At 67.1% G+C, this 12,360-nt stretch overlaps 1 protein-coding gene across 5 annotated transcripts in view; it reads left to right on the top strand.

The window, feature by feature from the left end:
• The first annotated feature begins 3,126 nt into the window (after positions 1–3,126).
• ADGRB1 (adhesion G protein-coupled receptor B1) overlaps positions 3,127–12,360 on the top strand; it is a 77,893-nt gene continuing 68,659 nt past the window's right edge. For 3 of the 5 annotated variants that reach the window (XM_061438421.1, XM_061438420.1, XM_061438416.1), the window contains exon 1: positions 3,127–3,251. The gene's annotated coding sequence lies outside the window, so the exon portion shown is untranslated. Of the gene's footprint in view, positions 3,252–9,654; positions 9,707–12,360 lie in introns of those variants that run through there. The other 2 variants (XM_061438419.1, XM_061438418.1) reach the window with 2 other exon arrangements.

Below are 12,360 nucleotides of genomic sequence, written 5' to 3'. Positions count from 1 at the left end.
ATGAAGTTTAATATCATGCTCCCTCTGGGGCTGAGTGAAGAGGTTCCAGACTTGGTGCCCGGCTGGATAGGGTTGGCCTGGCATGGGTCCATCAGTTTCAACCTCCTGTGCTGAGGCCACCTTGGACTACTACAAGCTGTGGCCCCACCCTCCGTGTCAGTGTGAGCCATCGGGATTGTACAAGCTTTGGTGGAGAATGCTGGAGGTAAACTGGGAGCAAATTTCAGGAACAGTGGCCCTTGGCTCAGAAGTGTAGAATCCTGGGATGTCTGGGCTGCAAGAAACCTTCACCCCCTTCTGTCACGGTCCCCATGGCTGCTGAAGCCCCAGTGGGGCCAGTGCAACTCTGTTTCAGGACTTCAGCTGGGTACGGGCCTGGGGAGTGGGTAGAATTCCCTGTGCAGCAATCCCAGGGCCCTGTTGACTCTGCTCCCTCCTTGAGGAGCAGGGGGCAGACGGCTTCTCTGCCTTCAGGAGGGGAACTGTCTGGGGTCTGGATCAGGAACTGGGGAGAGGAGACCCTTTTCTAGAAAGGACAAAGAGTGGAGGGAGGCGAGGAGGGGTAGGCAGGGCCCCGCTGAGAAGTCCTGTCTCAGGGGACACCGCTTCGCACCAGATGGCCTGAGTGGAGGGGACCCCAACCTTGCCCTGGGAACCCCCGTCGGGGGTCCCAGAGCAGAGGAGCGTGGGATGGCTGCTACCCTCCTCCATGGGTGCGAGGAGGGCTGTGGCAAAGCGGCAGCTGAAATCCTGACTCAGAGCTGCAGGCACCCTTGGCGCGGTCCATGGCCTAATAGCAAAGGCCCCCTGGTGGCCACAGGCTGCTAGTGCAGAAAGGAGAGCGAAGCAAAGGCTGAGGCCCTGAGGGTCTGGGCCGGGAAGGGTGGGAGCGGCAGCCCCCCAGGGGCACCGCCTCTGCCTCCTCCCTCAGTTCAAAGACTCTGGGGAGAAGGTCCTCTCCCCGGGGATGAAGGGGGAGGGATACAGCTGCCCTGGGGGTGGACTGGGAAAGGGGCCTCCTCTGCCCTCCGATTGCCTTGGGGACCGTGTCTCTCTAGCTCTTCCGACCAGCCCTTCAGGATGCCCCCGATAGAGCCTCAGTCTACAGGCTGCCCTTCCCAGAGGGACTGGTCTGCACGGAGCTGCCCCTGATGAGGTGAGCCACGTGCCGTGGCTGGTGATGGCGCTGTAGAGGTCCTGCTTGGGGGTTACAGTGATGGCCATGGGGAGAACTGTGAGGGGCTACATGCTAATGTTCAGGCTGAGTATGGTGACAGCGACTGTGAATTAATGGTTGATGGTGACAGTGATGACACCCTGATGGAGCCTTCTGGGAAGAAGCTAAAAAAAGCCGACAGTTGGACCAGATGTTGGGCTTGGGCCGCAAAGGCATTGGTGGCTGGCTAAGACGAGAAATGTGTATACTATTGCATATTCAGGAAGACTCAACCAGGATTTTGCATTCAGAGTGGACCACAAGTTATGAAAAAGACGCGAGGGGCTGGGAGGCATAAATGTCCTAGTAGAGAAGGACCCTGAAGTAATCTCCCTGAGGTCCTTTCTCCGAGATGCTGTGTTTCATTTTAGGGAGGCCCCCTATGGGTATCTGGCCAAAGGCCTCAGAAGAAGGGGGACTATGGTCACTTTAAGATGAGAGATGAAGCAGCTAAAGGGGCATCTCCCCCAGTTTATGGACAAACAAAACCTGTGTATGGGACTGGGATGCTCCCACTGTCACCGAGTCAAAGGAGGGTGCGTGGAGGACATGAATGTGGGCAAAACGACTGAGGACACCCCTCAGGGAGTGGTGCTTCTAACCCTCCGGGCTCTTCTCTCGGGCCCCTCCCTCAGTGCCTCTCAGAACAGAGCCCCCTGAGGAAAGACTGGACAAACCCAACCTGAGCCGTTCAAGCTGGGCCTCCCGGTGTCCGCCAACCTCTGAGCCTCAGGGACGCGGGCCTGGGTCTGTTCTTTGGCTTCTGTCCTGCGCTTCCCTCATCCCATCTCCCCTCCTGCACCTATCCACGCACCTTCCTTGCAACTGCATGGCCCAGCCATCTCTTCCGCCCTCCACTCAGGTGCCATTCGCCCAGTTATGCCGCCACCTCTCCTGCCCGTCTTCTTCCACCTGGTTCCTCCATCCATCCACCCACCCTCCATCCTTCCATCCATCACATCGCCCATCTCTCTAGGCATCTGTCCTTCCACGCATCCCCTCCCGCACCTCCTCGACCGAAGCCCACTTACCTCATCCGCCCTTCCACCCAGCCCGTCCTCTCTGGCACCTCTGCGCCCCGTCGGGGCACAACCCCGTACAACTTCCTTCCCTCCATCCATCTGCCCTGCCTGTCCATCCACCCACCCGTCAGTCCACTCGCCCAGTCGGCCCGCGGCAGCCACTCCTCGGCTCCCGGGAGAGGCAGAGAGCTGAGACCCAACTCCTGGTGTTGCTGCTGCATGGGGCGGGCGCCGGGCTTCCCCCGGTGCGCGCGTGTGTGCGTTCATCCGTAAGCCCCCCCCCCCCGCCCCACCACCTCTCCCCTCCCCCACACCCCGCCCCCCGCTCGCGCTCCCCTCTCATGTGTGATCTGGAAGCTCTAGAAAGCCTGATGTAATCCGTAATGCAGTCTCTGGCTCCCGATTCGGGATCCAGTTTCAGAGCGAGAGATTGGGGAGCGCCGGCAGCCCGGTGGGGGAAGGAGCCCGCCTCTCTCCTCCTCCTTCTCGCCGTCCTCGGCCTCCTCCTCCCCCTCCCCGCGCCGCCCCGCCCCCGGCTCGGCTCGGCTCGCCCCCCCCTCAGGAAGGGGAAAAAAGGCGAGAGGAGCGGGCCAGGAGAGAGGAGCCGAGCGGCGGCGGCGGCGGCCGGAGAGGGAGCGGCGGGCGCGGCGTTGGCGGCGGCCCCGGCGGAACGAGCGTGGAGCCGGCGAGCCGGGAGCACAGGCGGCCGCGCCGCGTTCTGGCCGGGCCCGGGCCCGCGCGCCCCGCATCGCCCGCAGCCCGGGCATCCGGACCTCCCGGGCGTCCGGGGGGCGCCCGCAGGCGGGGGGAGGGGAGGGGGCCTGCGCGCGCCGGCGAGTGTGCTCCCGGGGGCGTCCCGGCTAGGCCTGGAGCGGGCCGGGGGTGGCGGCGGCAGGAGGAGCCCCCGCTCCGGTCGGGCGCCCGGCTCGGCCGCCGGCGACGCGGGGCGCTCCTGGGGATTTGCAACTCGCCGGATCAAGTCTTCGCCAGCGGGGCCGCTGCTGCCGGGGAAGGTAAGGAAGGCTCTGGCGGGGGGCTGGGGACTGGGGACGCGGCGAGAGGGGGCGCAGCGAGGGTGGGAGGGGGGTCGGGGGAGGGGCGGACGCCCGGACTTCCTAACTTCGCCGTTTGGGGCTTCGTAGCTCCGAGGTTGGCGCTCCGAGCTCGGACGCCCCCCCCCCCCCCCGCCCCCTGCCTCCTCCGGCGGCGGCGACGGAATCTGGCAGGTCTCCGCGCGCCCGCACCGGGCGGGTTGAGGAGGGGGCGACCTGGACGTGGGAGAGGTTCCTCGGCGCTGCTCGGCTCCCCCGAGTCCACACACCCGCAGCCTGGCCGGGGTGGCAGGCCAGGCTGAGGAAGACAGCCCTCCCCGTCACATGCACAGAGCCAGGGCCGGCTGGGGAAGGCGTTCCCCTTGTGTCCCCGACCCACACGGGCGCTGGCAGGGGTCTCGGGAGCCCCAGAGGTGCCCCGCAGCCACACACTGACCCAGGTAGGTTCAGGAGAGACACCCCGGTGTGTCCCCCTTCCCCTCATCACACCCAGAGCCCCTAAACCCCTGTAGGGGCCCGAGATGTCCTCCCCGCACGCACAGGCTCTCCCTCGCAGCCTCCGGTAGACGCGGCACCGGCGGCGGACACTCCCTGGAGGTGCTCTTGCACCCAGATGGTCAGAGGGCTACCCTAGCACCGTCCGGCCCCCTACACACACACACACACACACACACACACACACACACACACACGAACGCCCTGACTCGTTCCATTCTGATCTTTTCCACTCGCTCGGACAGGCCGCGCGGATAAGCGGATCCGAACTTTGGGTCGGCCCTGCGCCCTCTCCGCGCGAAGCGGCGAGGGCGGGCGCCGGGCACTCCTCGGTCCCCATTCCCAGCGGGCCGAGGCCGTCGGTCCTCGTCGGCCGCCGCGCAGCTGCCTCGAGGAACTAGCCTGGCCCCCGCCCCCTCCCGGGCAGGTTGGGGCTCTGGGCCCGGCCGGCCGCCCTCTCCCGCTAGTCCCCGCGGCCCCCTGGGCAGGGCACAGCGCGCCTCGGGCCTGCTTCGGGAGGGCACGGCGGAGCTGAAAATCGCCGCGAAGCTTGGTGGCCGGGAAGGCTTGTCAGAGGATGCGGCTCCGAGCCCGTGGACCGCTGCCGGGTGCGGCGGCTCCCGCTGGGTCACTTCCCAGGCAGCTCAGAGGGAGCGCCCGTTCCAGCACCCTGGCCCCGGCCCGCTGGGCACCTTACCCTCCCCACTTTTATTTTCGGCTTCCAAGTTTCTTGGCGTGCAGGGAGCCAGGATGGACACAGACAAGTCCTAACCCACCCCTGCTTCAGCGCCCTTTCCCTCCGCGCGCTCCCGTCACGGCCCTTTCATTCCCCCCGGTCAGGGCCGAGAATTCCTTAGCAGCTACTCCCGAGGAGTTGAAATGTGTGCAGGTGTGTGGGTGGGCAGGGGGCGCGCACCCCCCTCCCCAAGCAGCCAATTGGCAAACGTGTTGGGAAGGGGGCTGGGAAATCTGCGCTCCCAACCCACCCTCGGGACCTAAGGGGACCCCCAGCGCCTTCCCTCACAGACACAAACACACGCCCCCTCCGAGCAGCGGCCGTGCGGGCGGGATGGGGGCGAACGGGAGGCCGGGGTCTCTTTTCATATCCGGAGGTGGAATACCGTGTATTTGGGGTCTGAGGAGGCGGCCATAGCGTCTCCTAGAGTCTGCAGCCTTCTATTCCTCGGCGACCCTCGCCGCCGCCGAGGCAGGGAGGGAGGTCGAGGGAGAGAGCCTCCCTCGCCCCCGCAGGTGGCCGCGAAACTCTGCGTCCGGACGCCCGGGTGCGGCCGGGTCCGGCTTTGAGGACCCCAGCAAGGTCAAGCAGACGAAGGAGGGGGTGGGGGCTCCCGGGCGCGCCCCCGCCCGCGCAGTGTCAGGGCCACTCAAGGGGTGGGGGCCGCCCGCCGGTCAGTCCGGACCGCCCGCCGCCCGCGCCGCGTCCCCGGAGGCGAACGTTGCGCGTTCCGGGATCCCGGAGCGCCCAGCCCCGCGCGCCCTTCCTCTCGGCTCGCTAGCTCGCTCTTGCTCGGCGCTGCTTTCAGACTTGTTGCGCCTGGATCTGGGGGGCGGGGGGCCGGCCTGGGAGTCCCGGAACCCGAGCGGAGGGAGGCCGAGAGCGAGGCCGGCGGGAATGCGCCAGGGCGGCGCGCGGCTCCGCCGGCGGGCGCGGCGCGGAGGCTCGAGCGCGGAGTTTGCCGCCTCCGATCCCGGGGAATGGAGCTTGTCCCCGCCGCGCTCCCGCGCGGGGGCAGAAAAGGGGATTCGCCGCCCTCGGCATCACGCCACTCTGCTCGGGACCCAGGGTCGGCAGGGGACGCAGCCAAGTTGGGGGGCCCTGCCTCGCCCGCAGGCTTCGGCCCCTCTCCGGCCTCGGTGGCCGCGTCCGTGAAATGGGGGCGAGGGGGAGGCTCTGGGGGCCCTTCCGGCCCAGGCCCTCGGCGCTCTCCCGGACATTCGATGCGCTGGGCCCGCAGCGGGCTGGGCCCGCAGCGTCCCGGGCCCGCAGCGTCCCGGCCGGCCGTGTCCGGAGGCAGCTGGGCGCCTGCGGACGCGCGGCCTCGGGGCCGGGCAGGAGGCGGCCTCGGCGGGGCCGGACGAGCGGCGGGGTGCGGGCAACCTCCCTCGGCATCCTCGCCCCCTGGCCGGCCCGCCTGGCCCGGGCCCGCCTCCGGAGCGGGTCCTGAGGGCGAGTCCGCCCCCTGGGGACGCCTCCAGCTCCGGCCGGGGCGGCGGGCGCCGGGCTGCGGTGGCGGCGGCGGCGGAGGGCGGCGCGCTGCCCCGAGCGGCCGAGAGAGGGCGCCCGCGCCACCGGCCGCCTGCCCGCCCCTTCCGTCTCGTCCGCGGCCGGGGCGCCCGCCCCATCCCCGCAGCCCGGCCGCCCCCGCCTCTCGGCGGGCCCTAGGCTCCCTTGTCAGGGCCCGAGTGCAGTCAGCCGCCTCCCCGCACTCGCCGTGCCCGCGTGCCCGGTGCACGGGAGTGAGGAGCGCGTTTGGGTACCTGTGTGCCACGCGTGCACGTGCGTGTCCGGCCGGCAAGCTGGCGGCTTGTGTGGGCAGGCACGCAGACTGCCACACGTGTGTGCGTGCGCGGAGCAGATCTGTGTCAATGCGCGCCCGGGATGGCAGGATTGAATCTAACCACGTTTTACCTGCGGCAGGTCCTGTGGCGGCGTGCAAGCCGTGGCCCCCTCAAACCTAAACCCGGAGGGTTGGTTAGCTTCGTGCATCCCGACTGACCCACTCTGGCCCACTGTCCTCTGGAACTCTCTGGCCTCCAGCCCGCGTGGCTGCGGCCGTGCTACCGGTCAGAGCAGCGATTTCTAGGTAGACATATGGCCTGGATACCCTTGTGTATAGCCTGCACACATGTAGTGAAAGTACAGGTGCCCACGTGGACACGTGTGCACTGGGAGTGCAGCTTGGGCAAGGCAGAGGGCGTGCCCTGCCATGTGAAGGCTAGTGGGAATAAGGCAGGGAAGAGACCCTGCTCAGTTCAGTGAATGGGCTCTGGCATGGAAGACAGCAGCCTGCAGAAGGCCAGAGGTAGGGGTCTCCGAGAGCCCTCTATGGGGAATGGCAGCTAAACCAGGAGAAGAGGGGTGGAAGTGGTGAGGATGGTCTCACACCAGAGCAGCCATGCAAAGGCCCTGTGGCAGGTGTGAGGCGTAGGCAGCTTGTGTGCAGGAGCTGGAGAGATGAACAGCAGGACTGGGGCTCCAGAGGGAAGGGAGCCAGAACCCAGAGCCCTGCAGGCCTTGGGCTGTGTCTTGGGAATAGTGGGGACTATGGCAGGGGAGGGGAGTGGTCCTAGACTGAGGTCGTGACCTGCCCCAATGGCCAAGGAGATGGTAGGTGCTCCTGGGGGGCAGCCTCTGCCCACAAGCACACTGGACTCCAGGCTCCTCTTGTCATCCAGATACCACCCAAGACCCCCTTCAGTGTGTACCACAAATAGACCCACAACACAAATACGAGTGTGCACTGCCCTGGAAGCTGGGCCCCGTGGTGGACATTCATGTCTGGGGCTGTGGCATTGCTCTGAGGATACCGGGCAGAGGGTGCTGGGGGAACCCCTCTTCCCACTCTACGTTGTTGGGAAAGCAAGGCCCAAGAGGGGAAGAGCTTCCCCTTGATTCCCAGCCTGGGCCTCAGCGGCAGAGTACAGAGGCACGAGGCCTCCTCTGCAGGGCGAGACGCGGCAGGAGACCCGGGACCCTTGGCCGTGGCCGCTGCCACAGAGGAGTTCAGATCCCCGGGTTCGGATTCCTTTCTGCTGGAGCATCCGGAGCCTTCCCTGTACCCAGTGTCCCCCTGGCTCACAGGGTGGCGGGAATCGGGGCTCCTTCCTGCCTGCAGCCACCATTCCCTCCGCTTTTTCTTATTAATTCATTTCTACTTGGGCTTCCCAGGGGACGCTAATAGTAAAGAACCTGCCTGCCAGTGCAAGAGACATAAGAGATGTGAGTTCGATCTCTGGGTCGGGGAGATCCCCTGGAAGAGGGCATGGCAACCCACTCCCAATATTCTTACCTGGAGCATCCCTTGGACAGAGGAACCTGGAGGGCTACCATCCATGGGGTTGCAGAAAGCTAGACCTTCCTGACGCATGCACCTGGAAGGTGACAAGCAATGGGAGCAGCCCTAAAGGGCTAGAGTGCAGAGGGAGTCTCCTCGCCCTAGACCCCAGGTCCTCCTGTTAAGGTGTCCCTGTTATCCTTCCAGAATGTTCTGTGCCTTTACAAGCATAAAGTGCTTTAGACAATGGAATCCGCCTGCGTGCGGCAGGAGGCCCTGGCTCACCCCTTGGCTGTCTCATCCCCAAACCTCACTCCCACTGTTGCCCCCACGCCTCCTCCCCTCACCTCCCATCCCCCGCAGCACCCCCACCCTCGCCTTTGACTCTCCAGTGGGTCCCTGCCCGTGGGGTCTGTGTGCATCCTCCAGGGTTCACTTGGGGGTGGGGGTATGGACTGGTCCCTGCTGAGTGACCGGGTGACTGCGGGAGCAGAGAGGCCTCCAGGGCAGGAGGTTTCCAGGGCCTCAGAGGCTGTGATGGATGGCGAGATGAGGGCCAGGTTGCCCCCGTCCCTCACGGGGTGGCTGGTTTTGGGGTGCTGACTTTCAGCTGAGACTCGGCTGAGGGGTCCCCAAGGTGAGAGGAGAGGCAGAGGACCTGAGGAGCTGGCAGGCAGGGGCCTCGGAGCTCCATGCGTGGCCCAGGTGGCCTGGCCAAGTCACTGGGGTCAGGGGGTGATGGTGGGGGGCCCGCCCCCTGGAGCCGGTGGCCAGGGCTGGCGGAGCCTCCCTGCCGCCTGGCCTGTGGAGTTTGGACAGGCAGTGTAGGTGCCGCCCTGGGCAGTCGGGGCTGCCAGCCCGCTTGTCCAGGCGGATGCAAGTGAGGTCAGAACGTAGAGAGCGCTGTCCCTGCCCCCAGCCCAAGCCCTGACCCTCCGGGTCCCACCAGTCCCTGTGCAACCCGCAAGGGCACATGTCCCTCTGGCTTGGCCCAGCCCTGGTTTCAGGGTCAGCCTCCTCCCCAGAGCTCGCCCTGGGCCACAGGTCAGCTTGCCCCCCTCGCTGCCCACCCAGCCCCAGCTCTCAGGGTGCAGCTGGTGGTGGCGCTGGGCCCGGCCCACACTCTGCCATCATTCCTCCCCTCAGCCCTCCTGGAGACGGGGAAGAAGGTGTCTGTGGGTGCCAGGAACCTTGGTACCTCTAAGCACCAAGTGCTCAGGCTCCTCTCAGACAGCATGTCCTGATGCAGCCGCTGGTGCCATGGGGCGGGGCGGGGCTGTCGAGAGCCCCGAGACCTAGGCTCCCTGAAGCGTGTCCAGGTTAAGCACCCCTTCCTCTGTTCTCGCCCCTCCCACCACCCCATGCTGTCAGGGACACCCTGACACCCCTGGGACACCCCCGGGACCTCCGCGTCATCGGCCCGGCCACAAGGGCCCTTCCTGACCGCCTCTTCCGATCTTGCCACCATCCCCACCCCCTCCTCGTGTGACCTTGGACCGCTGACCTTGGATGAGCCCCTCTTGCTGAGAATTCCGGGAACAGACCCTGGCGTGGGGCGTGGGTGGAGCGTCACCCGTGGCTAGCAGCTGAGCGGGCGAGGACGCCGTGTCTCCCTCGGGGAGCATGGGCTTCCTCTCGGTACCAAGCAGGGGGATGCAGAGAGGAGAGGCAGGGACATAGGTCGCAGCCAGAATCTCGGGAGCCTCCCCTCCTTGGGAGAGCTCCCTGCCCCCGAGGGACGCCCAGCTGAAGGGGCTGATGCTCTCACTGTCCCCGCCCGGGACTCCGCAGAGTGTGTCTGTGCAACACAAGAGCACTGTGTGTGCGTGTGCGTGTGCCCTGGTCGCAGGACGTGGTGGGAGCTCGCAAGGGCGCATCTGTTCTTGGGAGGCCCCGCAGGCTCAGGTAACGCTTTCCAGGGCAGCCACACTGCCTGTGACCCAAAGGCTCGTGACCCGAAGGACCACACGTGTCTGCCCGGCGGGGGGTGGGGGTGGGGCAGAGCTGCTCAGAGCGGGCGGGTGTGAGCACAGGCCCAGAGCGCGGAGCGTGGGGTGTCTTCAAGGCCTGTGAGTGGCCTGGGGTGACAGGCTCTTGGGAAGGAGAGGCGTGATGAGAGTGCGGGTCTGGACGGGGCAGCCTGGAGCAGAGCCAGCCCAGGACAAGGCTCCTCTCTCCGCCCCAGCACTGGACCTTCCGGCCGGGCCGCCTTTCTCTTTCCTCCGGGGCGGCTCTGCCTGGCTCCCGGCCAGGTTCCCCTGGCGCCCCGGTGCCCAGGCTGGCGGGCAGGGGAGGGAGCCTCCCCACCGGCAGCCCAGCCCCGCCCTGGCACCCCCACCCCTGGACCTGGGGACCCTTCCTGGTCTGCTTCCCCTCTCTGCTGGGAGGACGACACGGCCAGGCCCCCTCGGGGCAGGCCTGGGATGCCCCACAAGTCGGCTGGGGTGCTCAGGACGCTGGCTGGCCACACATGGGCTAGGAGTGGGGGCAGGTGGTGGTCGTGGGGCTGGGGGCCAGGGTCTCCTAGCAGACCACCCCCGGTTCTGCTCGTAAACGGAGGCCTGCCCCGGCTCCCAGCCCCTCCCTGTGGCCCCACACCACTGAGACCGCTTGGGCAGGCTGTCTGGGGTCTGTGACCGGGGTTGCCCAGTGGGGCTGCCTGTGCCTCTGGGAAACTAGCTGCCTGACCTGCCATGGCCCAGGAGGGACCTGTGGGGGCCCTGGGCATCCCACGGGGGGAGGGCGGGGTGGTCAGGCGCCCTTAGGTGGCCTCTCGCAGCCCTGCCCACCCACCAGCCCGCGGGCCGCCGTCCGTGCCGCGGCTGCCCACCCGCCCCTCCCCCAGGGCAGCCTTCTCCAGGACACAGGCGGGCACTGTTCAGGGGGCCGGCCAGGACAACAGAGCGCCTTTGTGGCTGGTGTCTGGGGATGCCATTGGTGGCCTGGGGTGGGTGGGGAGGGGACGGCAAGGCCAGGAGGGGAGCGAGGGGCCCAGGGATGGAGGTGCGGCTGGAGAATCCCGGAGCCTGGTGGGCCAGCATCAAGCCCACGCCCCTGTGGGCAGGGAACCTGGGGCACCCTGGTTTCTGATGGCAGGCAGGGGCTGGACAGTCCACCTGGGCGCGGATGCATCTGAGACATGGTGGGAGGTGGGTGGGGTACCCCTCAGCAGATTGGTGACCCCTCCAGCTGTGATGTGGGGCTGACACTGTTACTGCCTCGCGGGGGTCCCCTGAGACCCGAGACCTGGCCCAGTGTGCGGTCAGCCCTCTCTCATCACCATGACTCCAGCTCCTCCTCCCTCACCTGGCTCTCTGGGGTCCCCCATCCCTCACCCAGAGGCTGCCCTGCAGGCTCCGAGAGGCCATGCGGAAGGCTCGGGGCAGAGGCTGGCCAAAGTGCTGGGGCCGGGCACTCGGCAGGCTTCCTGGCCGCAGGCAGGTTGGGGAGGCGGGGACCCTGAAGGGGCTCGGGTGCCCATTGATCACTGGAACCCAGGACGGGCAAAGGGCGCTCGACGCCGCAGTGACCCCAGTCGGGATATGTGAACCCACGGACCAGACAGAGGCCTGCAGCCTCCGAGAGACAGCCACCCGTGAGGACTTCCGAGAGGAGGGGCCGGCGACCACGCCGGAGCCCAGCACTGAGGCCAGGCGCCCCTACCTCCCTAGGAGGGGCCGGCGACCACGCCGGAGCCCAGCACTGAGGCCAGGCGCCCCTACCTACCTCACCTTTGGTCGGTGGGCCTGTGGAGTCTGACCCGACGGCAGGCCCAGGCTCTGGGTGTGGCTGAGGGTGGGAGCACGGCTCAAATGAGCCACTGCGGTTACCTGAAGGGAGGGGTGTGGAGCCGCCCTCCCTGGCCCGGCCCTCCTCTGAGGCCCTGCCCTGGGCTCCCTGGGGCTCCCCCTCCAGGCTGACCCCTCCCGGGTCACTGACCCACACATCCCATAGCACACACTGAGCCCTCCTCCTGCCGTCAGCCTCATGCGAGCGTGCTATAGGTGCCCACGTGTGCAGACGCCTCGCACACACGTGTGCGCACACAGAACACACACATGCACACACAGATACTCGTACGCGTCTGTTCCCCCAGCTCAGCGAGGGTCCCCACCGCCCATCACCCACTTGCTTAAGGTGCGGGTCTGGTCATCTCTGAGGCCCTGTTTGTCCTCTGACTGCCCCCTGCCCATCTCCTCCCATCTCTCCGGGCCTGTGCCCCCAACCCTGTCAGAGGAACCCCTCAGTGAAGATCAGGGGCCACCCCCGTTGATCTCAGGACCCTGCCAGCATCGCCCCTAGGGGACACTACCCCAGGGTGCCAGGCGGGGTCAGGGGCTCCCTCGTGGGCCCCACCCCCTCTCAGCTGTGATCTCCCAGCCTGGGATGGGTTTGACTGGTTGGTCTCCACCCCGCTGTGTCACCTGGGGCCTGACACTGGTGTGCCCCGGCCCGAGCGGCCTCTGAGCCGTTTTTCCAAGGCCTTGTTGGAGCTCTCAGGCAGGCAGGGAATAGGGCCGGGGGGGCCCCGCTGTTGGAAAGCACCTGTGGGCCTGTCG

This window comes from Bos javanicus, chromosome 14, assembly GCF_032452875.1.
Source record: "Bos javanicus breed banteng chromosome 14, ARS-OSU_banteng_1.0, whole genome shotgun sequence".
In the NCBI taxonomy this organism is placed as follows: Eukaryota; Metazoa; Chordata; class Mammalia; order Artiodactyla; family Bovidae; genus Bos; species Bos javanicus.
This window is presented reverse-complemented; position numbering and strand designations above follow the sequence as displayed.